The sequence below is a fragment of the Anomaloglossus baeobatrachus genome, unplaced genomic scaffold (genome assembly GCF_048569485.1).
Source record: "Anomaloglossus baeobatrachus isolate aAnoBae1 unplaced genomic scaffold, aAnoBae1.hap1 Scaffold_4692, whole genome shotgun sequence".
NCBI classification, from domain to species: Eukaryota; Metazoa; Chordata; class Amphibia; order Anura; family Aromobatidae; genus Anomaloglossus; species Anomaloglossus baeobatrachus.
Window position 1 is genome coordinate 3,160 of NW_027444035.1, and position 12,190 is coordinate 15,349.

The window sequence follows — 12,190 nt, forward strand, 5'->3', positions numbered from 1 at the left end:
AGAGCAGTCACTCCACACTAGAGGACCCCCCCCCTACACACACCAGACCCTGATGAGAGCAGTCACTCCACACTAGAGGACCCCCCCCTACACACACCAGACCCTGATGAGAGCAGTCACTCCACACTAGAGGACCCCCCCTTACAGCCACCAGGAATATATATAAACCTCCCCAGATCTCCCTGGCTGCCCCACAATGATCCTTGGCATAAACTTGCTGCCACCAATTGATTACGATAACTATTCACCGAGCTCACAGACGTGGGATTCAGGATCGAGATAACAGAACAGCCCAAGATTAAAGTATATATATGTTTAATCGCCGTAAGGGCTCACTAGAAACTACAATATATACAATATGGAATTTACAGAATATATACATATATATAGGTCAGAGTACAGTTACAGGTAAGGTACGGTTCACAAGCAGGCATACAGATCAAGCAGTTACCTTATGCGTCTGGCCACAGGGGGGCGCTGTTAGACCACGGTTTCATGGACTTCCTCACATGTGTATCAGACACATGGCCCCCGAGTAAAGACAAGGCAAAAAGCCTACATTGTCTATTAAACTGGCTACAATCCATGCCCCCTCCCCTTTTGGTGACCTTGCAGGGGTGTACTGCCCCACCCCTGTCTTGAGTCTAAAATAATATCCCAAAGTGATTATTGGCCATAACTTTGCCTGGGAGCGTCGTAGGCGGACGACAATGCTTTCATATTTACAGTTATGATTTTATCTTCACAATGATAGGACACATGGTTAGTCTGCTGGTGCCCCACTGGCCCATATCAAGTTTGGGATACCTACAGAGGTCCCACACCTGTATAGAATATGTGCTGGGATCGTCGGAATGCCGGGATGCCATATTTCTGCTTGACATGTTTATAGGAAGCACGGCTCAGGAGATATTACACATTTATTCCTGGTGCCGGTCTGTCTCAGGTGTACAGGATGCCCCTAATTAGGTTCTAACTTCTTCTGCAGTGTCACAGAGGGGGGGGGGGGGGGTCCTTCCTTCCCTTACTGTTCCCAGGCCTAAACAGCTCATCTAATTTCCATATCATAGGAGATTGCCTTTGGTAACCCCACTGCTAAACAGACAATTTCCTCACGGTAATTAGCATACTGATTGAAGCCTCCTTAGACCTGAAGGCCCAGTCACACACAAGAGATATGGTCGTACCCTGACAAGATGGCGGCTATAGGAATATGGCTTAATAGATCGGAATATATCCCTTTGTCCTCACACCCCCCCTACAGCCACCAGGCCCTGACGAGAGCCGTCAGTCCACACTAGAGGACACCCCCTCCTTACACACACACACACACCAGGCCCCACCATTACCGCCGCCAAGCCCACGACTTACCACTTTTATGGAAGAATCCGGTGAAGGTGAGCTGCAGGTGAGCCGATAGACTGGAGGGGAGAGAACAGCACAACATCAGGACACAGCCCTCAGCAAATACAGCTGACCCCCCCCCAGCCTCTCCAAACACCCCCATATACAGCCCCTGTGTACTGTCCACCACTCAACAACCCCCATGAACTATCCCTCGGCTCACACAGCGCCCCCCTCCACACAGTCCCCATGTAATATCACAGCAAGCCCAGCCCCTCACCCTCCGCTCGCATAACCCCTACACAGCCCCCCTTGTAACATCACCCGGCTAGTACACCAAACTACCCCCCATGTAATGTCCCCAGCTCATGCAGCCCCATATATTATCCCCCAGCTCACGCAGCCTCCCCCCACAGCTCACACAGCCCCATATAATATCCCCCAGCTCACGCAGCCTCCCCCCACAGCTCATGCAGCCCCATATAATATCCCCCAGCTCACACAGCCTCCCCCCACAGCTCATGCAGCCCCATATAATATCCCCCAGCTCACACAGCCTCCCCCCCACGGCTCATGCAGCCCCATATAATATCCCCCAGCTCACACAGCCTCCCCCCACAGCTCATGCAGCCCCATATAATATCCCCCAGCTCACACAGCCTCCCCCCACAGCTCACACAGCCCCATATAATATCCCCCAGCTCACGCAGCCTCCCCTCACAGCTCACACAGCCCCATATAATATCCCCCAGCTCACGCAGCCTCCCCCCCCAGCTCACGCAGCCCCACATATTATCCCCCAGCTCACGCAGCCTCCCCCCACAGCTCACACAGCCCCATATAATATCCCCCAGCTCACGCAGCCTCCCCCCACAGCTCACACAGCCCCATATAATATCCCCCAGCTCACGCAGCCTCCCCCCCCAGCTCACGCAGCCCCACATATTATCCCCCAGCTCACGCAGCCTCCCCCCACAGCTCACACAGCCCCATATAATATCCCCCAGCTCACGCAGCCTCCCCCCACAGCTCATGCAGCCCCATATAATATCCCCCAGCTCACACAGCCTCCCCCCACAGCTCATGCAGCCCCATATAATATCCCCCAGCTCACACAGCCTCCCCCCCACGGCTCATGCAGCCCCATATAATATCCCCCAGCTCACACAGCCTCCCCCCACAGCTCATGCAGCCCCATATAATATCCCCCAGCTCACACAGCCTCCCCCCACAGCTCATGCAGCCCCATGTAATATCCTGCAGCTCACACAGCCTCCCCCCACAGCTCATGCAGCCCCATATAATATCCTCCAGCTCACGCAGCCTCCCCCCACGGCTCATGCAGCCCCATATAATATCCCGCAGCTCGCGCAGCCTCCCCCCACAGCTCACACAGCCCCATATAATATCCCCCAGCTCACGCAGCCTCCCCCCACAGCTCATGCAGCCCCATATAATATCCCCCAGCTCACGCAGCCTCCCCCCACAGCTCATGCAGCCCCATATAATATCCCGCAGCTCACGCAGCCTCCCCCCACAGCTCACACAGCCTCCCCCCACAGCTCACACAGCCTCCCCCCACAGCTCACACAGCCCCATATAATATCCCCCAGCTCACACAGCCTCCCCCCACAGCTCACACAGCCCCATATAATATCCCCCAGCTCACACAGCCTCCCCCCACAGCTCACGCAGCCCCATATAATATCCCCCAGCTCACACAGCCTCCCCCCACAGCTCACACAGCCCCATATAATATCCCCCAGCTCACACAGCCCCATATAATATCCCCCAGCTCACACAGCCTCCCCCCACAGCTCACACAGCCTCCCCCCACAGCTCATGCAGCCCCATATAATATCCCCCAGCTCACACAGCCTCCCCCCACAGCTCACACAGCCCCATATAATATCCCCCAGCTCACACAGCCCCATATAATATCCCCCAGCTCACGCAGCCTCCCCCCACAGCTCACACAGCCTCCCCCCACAGCTCATGCAGCCCCATATAATATCCCCCAGCTCACACAGCCTCCCCCCACAGCTCATGCAGCCCCATATAATATCCCCCAGCTCACACAGCCTCCCCCCACAGCTCATGCAGCCCCATATAATATCCCCCAGCTCACACAGCCTCCCACCACAGCTCACACAGCCCCATATAATATCCCCCAGCTCACACAGCCTCCCCCCACAGCTCACACAGCCCCATATAATATCCCCCAGCTCACACAGCCTCCCCCCACAGCTCACACAGCCCCATATAATATCCCCCAGCTCACACAGCCTCCCCCCACAGCTCACACAGCCCCATATAATATCCCCCAGCTCACGCAGACTCCCCCCACAGCTCACACAGCCCCATATAATATCCCCCAGCTCACGCAGCCTACCCCCACAGCTCATGCAGCCCCATATAATATCCCCCAGCTCACGCAGCCTCCCCCCACAGCTCACACAGCCCCATATAATATCCCCCAGCTCACGCAGCCTCCCCCCACAGCTCATGCAGCCCCATATAATATCCCCCAGCTCACGCAGCCTCCCCCCACAGCTCATGCAGCCCCATATAATATCCCGCAGCTCACGCAGCCTCCCCCCACAGCTCATGCAGCCCCATGTAATATCCTGCAGCTCACACAGCCTCCCCCCACAGCTCATGCAGCCCCATATAATATCCCGCAGCTCACGCAGCCTCCCCCCACAGCTCATGCAGCCCCATATAATATCCCGCAGCTCACGCAGCCTCCCCCCACAGCTCATGCAGCCCCATATAATATCCCCCAGCTCACACAGCCTCCCCCCCACGGCTCATGCAGCCCCATATAATATCCCCCAGCTCACGCAGCCTCCCCCCACAGCTCATGCAGCCCCATATAATATCCCCGAGCTCACACAGCCTCCCCCCACAGCTCATGCAGCCCCATATAATATCCCCCAGCTCACGCAGCCTCCCCCCACAGCTCATGCAGCCCCATATAATATCCCCCAGCTCACACAGCCTCCCCCCACAGCTCATGCAGCCCCATATAATATCCCCCAGCTCACGCAGCCTCCCCTCCCCCCACGGCTCATGCAGCCCCATATAATATCCCCCAGCTCACGCAGCCTCCCCCCACGGCTCATGCAGCCCCATATAATATCCCCCAGCTCACACAGCCTCCCCCCACAGCTCATGCAGCCCCATATAATATCCCCCAGCTCACGCAGCCTACCCCCACAGCTCATGCAGCCCCATATAATATCCCCCAGCTCACGCAGCCTCCCCCCACAGCTCACACAGCCCCATATAATATCCCCCAGCTCACGCAGCCTCCCCCCACAGCTCATGCAGCCCCATATAATATCCCCCAGCTCACGCAGCCTACCCCCACAGCTCATGCAGCCCCATATAATATCCCCCAGCTCACGCAGCCTCCCCCCACAGCTCACACAGCCTCCCCCCCACAGCTCACACAGCCTCCCCCCACGGCTCATGCAGCCCCATATAATATCCCCCAGCTCACACAGCCTCCCCCCCACGGCTCATGCAGCCCCATATAATATCCCCCAGCTCGCGCAGCCCCATATAATATCCCCCAGCTCACACAGCCTCCCCCCACAGCTCATGCAGCCCCATATAATATCCCCCAGCTCACACAGCCTCCCCCCACGGCTCACACAGCCCCATATAATATCCCCCAGCTCACGCAGCCTCCCCCCACAGCTCACGCAGCCTCCCCCCACAGCTCATGCAGCCCCATATAATATCCCCCAGCTCACGCAGCCTCCCCCCACAGCTCACACAGCCCCATATAATATCCCCCAGCTCACACAGCCTCCCCCCACGGCTCATGCAGCCCCATATAATATCCCGCAGCTCACGCAGCCTCCCCCCACAGCTCATGCAGCCCCATGTAATATCCTGCAGCTCACACAGCCTCCCCCCACAGCTCATGCAGCCCCATATAATATCCCGCAGCTCGCGCAGCCTCCCCCCACGGCTCATGCAGCCCCATATAATATCCTGCAGCTCACACAGCCTCCCCCCACAGCTCACGCAGCCTACCCCCACGGCTCACGCAGCCTCCCCCCACGGCTCACGCAGCCTCCCCCCACGGCTCACGCAGCCCCCACCCCCAGTTACCTGTCCGGCTCGTGCTCGCCGCGCATCTTCTCCACCTTTGTCAGCAGCTCATTCACTTTAAAGGTTTTCCTGAAAGATGGGAGTCAGACATCAGAGGGAGCGGTGGGATGTGTGCGGCCAGCGCAGGAGCGCAATGTTACCACCGCCGAGAGCAGTGTGCAAGAGGAGCCGACAGGCGGCAGCTCGGGGGGATAGTGTGACATAGGGGATACGGCTGCCGCTCATGTAACAGGAGAGCGACTGCACCGGAGAACAACAAGCTGCTCATTACCTTCTGGCGTTCAGGCGGGAGTTACGGTGAGACATATAGGTGAGGGTCCGGTGCAGGAAGATCGGCTGCGGGGGAGAAAAGAGAGGCGGTCACAGCAGGGCAGGGGCGCCCCCTACAGTGGGAGACTGGAACCGCCGCACGGCGCCCCCTACAGGGGAGACACTGCAACCGCCGCACGGACACCCTACAGGGGAGACACTGCAACCGCCGCACGGCACACCCTACAGGGGAGACACTGCAACCGCCGCACGGCACACCCTACAGGGGAGACACTGCAACCGCCGCACGGCACACCCTACAGGGGAGACACTGCAACCGCCGCACGGCACACCCTACAGGGGAGACACTGCAACCGCCGCACGGCACACCCTACAGGGGAGACACTGCAACCGCCGCATCGGCACACCCTACAGGGGAGACACTGCAACCGCCGCACGGCACACCCTACAGGGGAGACACTGCAACCGCCGCACGGCACACCCTACAGGGGAGACACTGCAACCGCCGCACGGCACACCCTACAGGGGAGACACTGCCAACCGCCGCACGGCACACCCTACAGGGGAGACACTGCAACCGCCGCACGGCACACCCTACAGGGGAGACACTGCAACCGCCGCACGGCACACCCTACAGGGGAGACACTGCAACCGCCGCACGGCACACCCTACAGGGGAGACACTGCAACCGCCGCACGGCACACCCTACAGGGGAGACACTGCAACCGCCGCACGGCACACCCTACAGGGGAGACACTGCAACCGCCGCACGGCACACCCTACAGGGGAGACACTGCAACCGCCGCACGGCACACCCTACAGGGGAGACACTGCAACCGCCGCACGGCACACCCTACAGGGGAGACACTGCAACCGCCGCACGGCACACCCTACAGGGGAGACACTGCAAACCGCCGCACGGCACACCCTACAGGGGAGACACTGCAACCACCGCACGGCACACCCTACAGGGGAGACACTGCAACCGCCGCACGGCACACCCTACAGGGGAGACACTGCAACCGCCGCACGGCACACCCTACAGGGGAGACACTGCAACCGCCGCACGGCACACCCTACAGGGGAGACACTGCAACCGCCGCACGGCACACCCTACAGGGGAGACACTGCAACCACCGCACGGCACACCCTACAGGGGAGACACTGCAACCGCCGCACGGCACACCCTACAGGGGAGACACTGCAACCGCCGCACGGCACACCCTACAGGGGAGACACTGCAACCGCCGCACGGACACCCTACAGGGGAGACACTGCAACCGCCGCACGGCACACCCTACAGGGGAGACACTGCAACCACCGCACGGCACACCCTACAGGGGAGACACTGCAACCGCCGCACGGACACCCTACAGGGGAGACACTGCAACCGCCGCACGGACACCCTACAGGGGAGACACTGCAACCGCCGCACGGCACACCCTACAGGGGAGACACTGCAACCGCCGCACGGCACACCCTACAGGGGAGACACTGCAACCGCCGCACGGCACACCCTACAGGGAGACACTGCAACCGCCGCACGGCACACCCTACAGGGGAGACACTGCAACCGCCGCACGGCACACCCTACAGGGGAGACACTGCAACCGCCGCACGGCACACCCTACAGGGGAGACACTGCAACCGCCGCACGGCACACCCTACAGGGGAGACACTGCAACCGCCGCACGGCACACCCTACAGGGGAGACACTGCAACCGCCGCACGGCACACCCTACAGGGGAGACACTGCAACCGCCGCACGGCACACCCTACAGGGGAGACACTGCAACCGCCGCACGGCACACCCTACAGGGGAGACACTGCAACCGCCGCACGGCACACCCTACAGGGGAGACACTGCAACCGCCGCACGGCACACCCTACAGGGGAGACACTGCAACCGCCGCACGGCACACCCTACAGGGGAGACACTGCAACCGCCGCACGGCACACCCTACAGGGGAGACACTGCAACCGCCGCACGGCACACCCTACAGGGGAGACACTGCAACCGCCGCACGGCACACCCTACAGGGGAGACACTGCAACCGCCGCACGGACACCCTACAGGGGAGACACTGCAACCGCCGCACGGCACACCCTACAGGGGAGACACTGCAACCGCCGCACGGCACACCCTACAGGGGAGACACTGCAACCGCCGCACGGACACCCTACAGGGGAGACACTGCAACCGCCGCACGGCACACCCTACAGGGGAGACACTGCAACCGCCGCACGGACACCCTACAGGGGAGACACTGCAACCACCGCACGGTACACCCTACAGGGGAGACACTGCAACCACCGCACGGCACACCCTACAGGGGAGACACTGCAACCACCGCACGGACACCCTACAGGGGAGACACTGCAACCACCGCACGGCGCCCCCTACAGGGGAGACACTGCAACCGCCGCACGGCACACCCTACAGGGGAGACACTGCAACCGCCGCACGGCACACCCTACAGGGGAGACACTGCAACCGCCGCACGGCACACCCTACAGGGGAGACACTGCAATTCGCCGCACGGCACACCCTACAGGGGAGACACTGCAACCGCCGCACGGCACACCCTACAGGGGAGACACTGCAACCGCCGCACGGCACACCCTACAGGGGAGACACTGCAACCGCCGCACGGCACACCCTACAGGGGAGACACTGCAACCGCCGCACGGCACACCCTACAGGGGAGACACTGCAACCGCCGCACGGCACACCCTACAGGGGAGACACTGCAACCGCCGCACGGCACACCCTACAGGGGAGACACTGCAACCGCCGCACGGCACACCCTACAGGGGAGACACTGCAACCGCCGCAAGGCACACCCTACAGGGGAGACACTGCAACCGCCGCACGGCACACCCTACAGGGGAGACACTGCAACCGCCGCACGGCACACCCTACAGGGGATACACTGCAACCGCCGCACGGCACACCCTACAGGGGAGACACTGCAACCGCCGCACGGCACACCCTACAGGGGAGACACTGCAACCGCCGCACGGCACACCCTACAGGGGAGACACTGCAACCGCCGCACGGACACCCTACAGGGGAGACACTGCAACCGCCGCACGGCACACCCTACAGGGGAGACACTGCAACCGCCGGCACGGACACCCTACAGGGGAGACACTGCAACCACCGCACGGTGCCCCCTACAGGGAAGACACTGCAACCACCGCACGGTGCCCCTACAGGGGAAGACACTGCAACCACCGCACGGTGCCCCCTACAGGGAGACACTGCAACCACCGCACGGTGCCCCCTACAGGGAGACACTGCAACCGCCGCACGGCCCACCCTACAGGGGAGACACTGCAAACCAGCCGCACGGCACACCCTACAGGGGAGACACTGCAAACCGCCGCACGGCACACCCTACAGGGGAGACACTGGCAACCGCCGCCACACCCTACAGGGGAGACACTGCAACCACCGCACGGCACACCCTACAGGGGAGACACTGCAACCGCCGCACGGCACACCCTACAGGGGAGACACTGCAACCGCCGCACGGCACACCCTACAGGGGAGACACTGCAACCGCCGCACGGCACACCCTACAGGGGAGACACTGCAACCACCGCACGGCACACCCTACAGGGGAGACACTGCAACCACCGCACGGCACACCCTACAGGGGAGACACTGCAACCACCGCACGTCACACCCTACAGGGGAGACACTGCAACCGCCGCACGGCGCCCCCTACAGGGGAGACACTGCAACCACCGCACGGTGCCCCCTACAGGGAAGACACTGCAACCACCGCACGGTGCCCCCTACAGGGGAGACACTGCAACCGCCGCACGGACACCCTACAGGGGAGACACTGCAATGACCGCCCACTACAGGGGGAGACACCGCAATCACTGCACGGCACCCTATAGCGTAGATCATAAACTTTAAGGTGTTCCCTTTTGCACTGAGTTACACAGAAGAATCCCACCATCAACACAATATTCAGGACGAGGGGCGTTACTCACTGCAATCAGATTCCTGGTCCTCAAAAAGCGATAGATCTGTGTGGGCTCTGCAAGAAGAGAACAAGGGTGAGACAAATATACAGCGGATATAGAAAGTCCACACACCCCCTGATGAAGAGCCTATATGAGGTATACAGCAGATATAGAAAGTCCACACACCCCCTGGTGAAGAGCCTATATCAGGTATACAGCAGATATAGAAAGTCCACACACCCCCTGGTGAAGAGCCTATATCAGGTATACAGCGGATATAGAAAGTCCACACCCCCCCTGATGAAGAGCCTATATGAGGTATACAGCAGATATAGAAAGTCCACACACCCCCTGATGAAGAGCCTATATCAGGTATACAGCGGATATAGAAAGTCCACACCCCCCCTGATGAAGAGCCTATATCAGGTATACAGCGGATATAGAAAGTCCACACACCCCCTGATGAAGAGCCTATATCAGGTATACAGCGGATATAGAAAGTCCACACCCCCCCTGATGAAGAGCCTATATCAGGTATACAGCACATATAGAAAGTCCACACCCCCCCTGATGAAGAGCCTATATCAGGTATACAGCGGATATAGAAAGTCCACACCCCCCCTGATGAAGAGCCTATATCAGGTATACAGCGGATATAGAAAGTCCACACACCCCCTGATGAAGAGCCTATATCAGGTATACAGCACATATAGAAAGTCCACACCCCCCCTGATGAAGAGCCTATATCAGGTATACAGCGGATATAGAAAGTCCACACACCCCCTGATGAAGAGCCTATATCAGGTATACAGCACATATAGAAAGTCCACACACCCCCTGATGAAGAGCCTATATCAGGTATACAGCGGATATAGAAAGTCCACACACCCCCTGATGAAGAGCCTATATCAGGTATACAGCGGATATAGAAAGTCCACACCCCCCCTGATGAAGAGCCTATATCAGGTATACAGCGGATATAGAAAGTCCACACCCCCCCTGATGAAGAGCCTATATCAGGTATACAGCACATATAGAAAGTCCACACCCCCCCTGATGAAGAGCCTATATCAGGTATACAGCGGATATAGAAAGTCCACACCCCCCCTGATGAAGAGCCTATATCAGGTATACAGCGGATATAGAAAGTCCACACACCCCCTGATGAAGAGCCTATATCAGGTATACAGCACATATAGAAAGTGCACACCCCCCCTGATGAAGAGCCTATATCAGGTATACAGCACATATAGAAAGTCCACACCCCCCCTGATGAAGAGCCTATATCAGGTATACAGCGGATATAGAAAGTCCACACACCCCCTGATGAAGAGCCTATATCAGGTATACAGCGGATATAGAAAGTCCACACCCCCCCTGATGAAGAGCCTATATCAGGTATACAATATACAGCAGATATAGAAAGTCCACACACCCTCTGATGAAGAGCCTATATCAGGTATACAGCGGATATAGAAAGTCCACACACCCCCTGGTGAAGAGCCTATATCAGGTATACAGCGGATATAGAAAGTCCACACACCCCCTGATGAAGAGCCTATATGAGGTATACAGCAGATATAGAAAGTCCACACACCCCCTGGTGAAGAGCCTATATCAGGTATACAGCACATATAGAAAGTCCACACACCCCCTGATGAAGAGCCTATATCAGGTATACAGCGGATATAGAAAGTCCACACACCCCCTGATGAAGAGCCTATATCAGGTATACGGCGGATATAGAAAGTCCACACACCCCCTGATGAAGAGCCTATATCAGGTATACACTATACAGCAGATATAGAAAGTCCACACACCCTCTGATGAAGAGCCTATATGATGTATACGCTATACAGCACATATAGAAAGTCCACACCCCCTGATGAAGAGCCTATATCAGGTATACAGCGGATATAGAAAGTCCACACACCCCCTGGTGAACAGCCTATATCAGGTATACAGCGGATATAGAAAGTCCACACACCCCCTGATGAAGAGCCTATATCAGGTATACAGCGGATATAGAAAGTCCACACACCCCCTGATGAGCCCCGCTCCGTCATACAGAAATTATCTCTTTATGTGGATGAATCTGCCCAAAACTACAATAATGAGACAGAACCGGAAACATCACCGCCGGTAACCGGAGCCGTGTCCACAATCACCGGCCATACACCGCCCGTATCACCGAGGATCAGAGCCCGGCCACCAGCATCCACACCACCCGTATCACCGAGGATCAGAGCCCGGCCACCGGCGTCCACACCGCCCGTATCACCCCAGAGCCCGGCCACCAGCATCCACACCACCCATATCACCCCAGAGCCCGGCCACCAGCATCCACACCACCCATATCACCCCAGAGCCCGGCCACCAGCATCCACACCACCCATATCACCCCAGAGCCCGGCCACCAGCATCCACACCACCCATATCACCCCAGAGCCCGGCCACCAGCATCCACACC

General features: G+C 58.7%; 1 long non-coding RNA gene across 1 annotated transcript; it reads right to left on the bottom strand.

Annotated features, from left to right (window-relative positions):
• Positions 1 to 1,361: 1,361 nt before the first annotated feature.
• On the bottom strand, positions 1,362 to 9,804 carry LOC142281299 (uncharacterized). Its single transcript, XR_012743422.1, has 4 exons — positions 9,748 to 9,804; positions 5,741 to 5,805; positions 5,470 to 5,538; positions 1,362 to 1,421 (listed from the first exon to the last, which is right to left on the bottom strand). It is a non-coding gene; the product is annotated as an uncharacterized LOC142281299 (long non-coding RNA).
• Between the last annotated feature and the right edge of the window lie 2,386 nt (positions 9,805 to 12,190).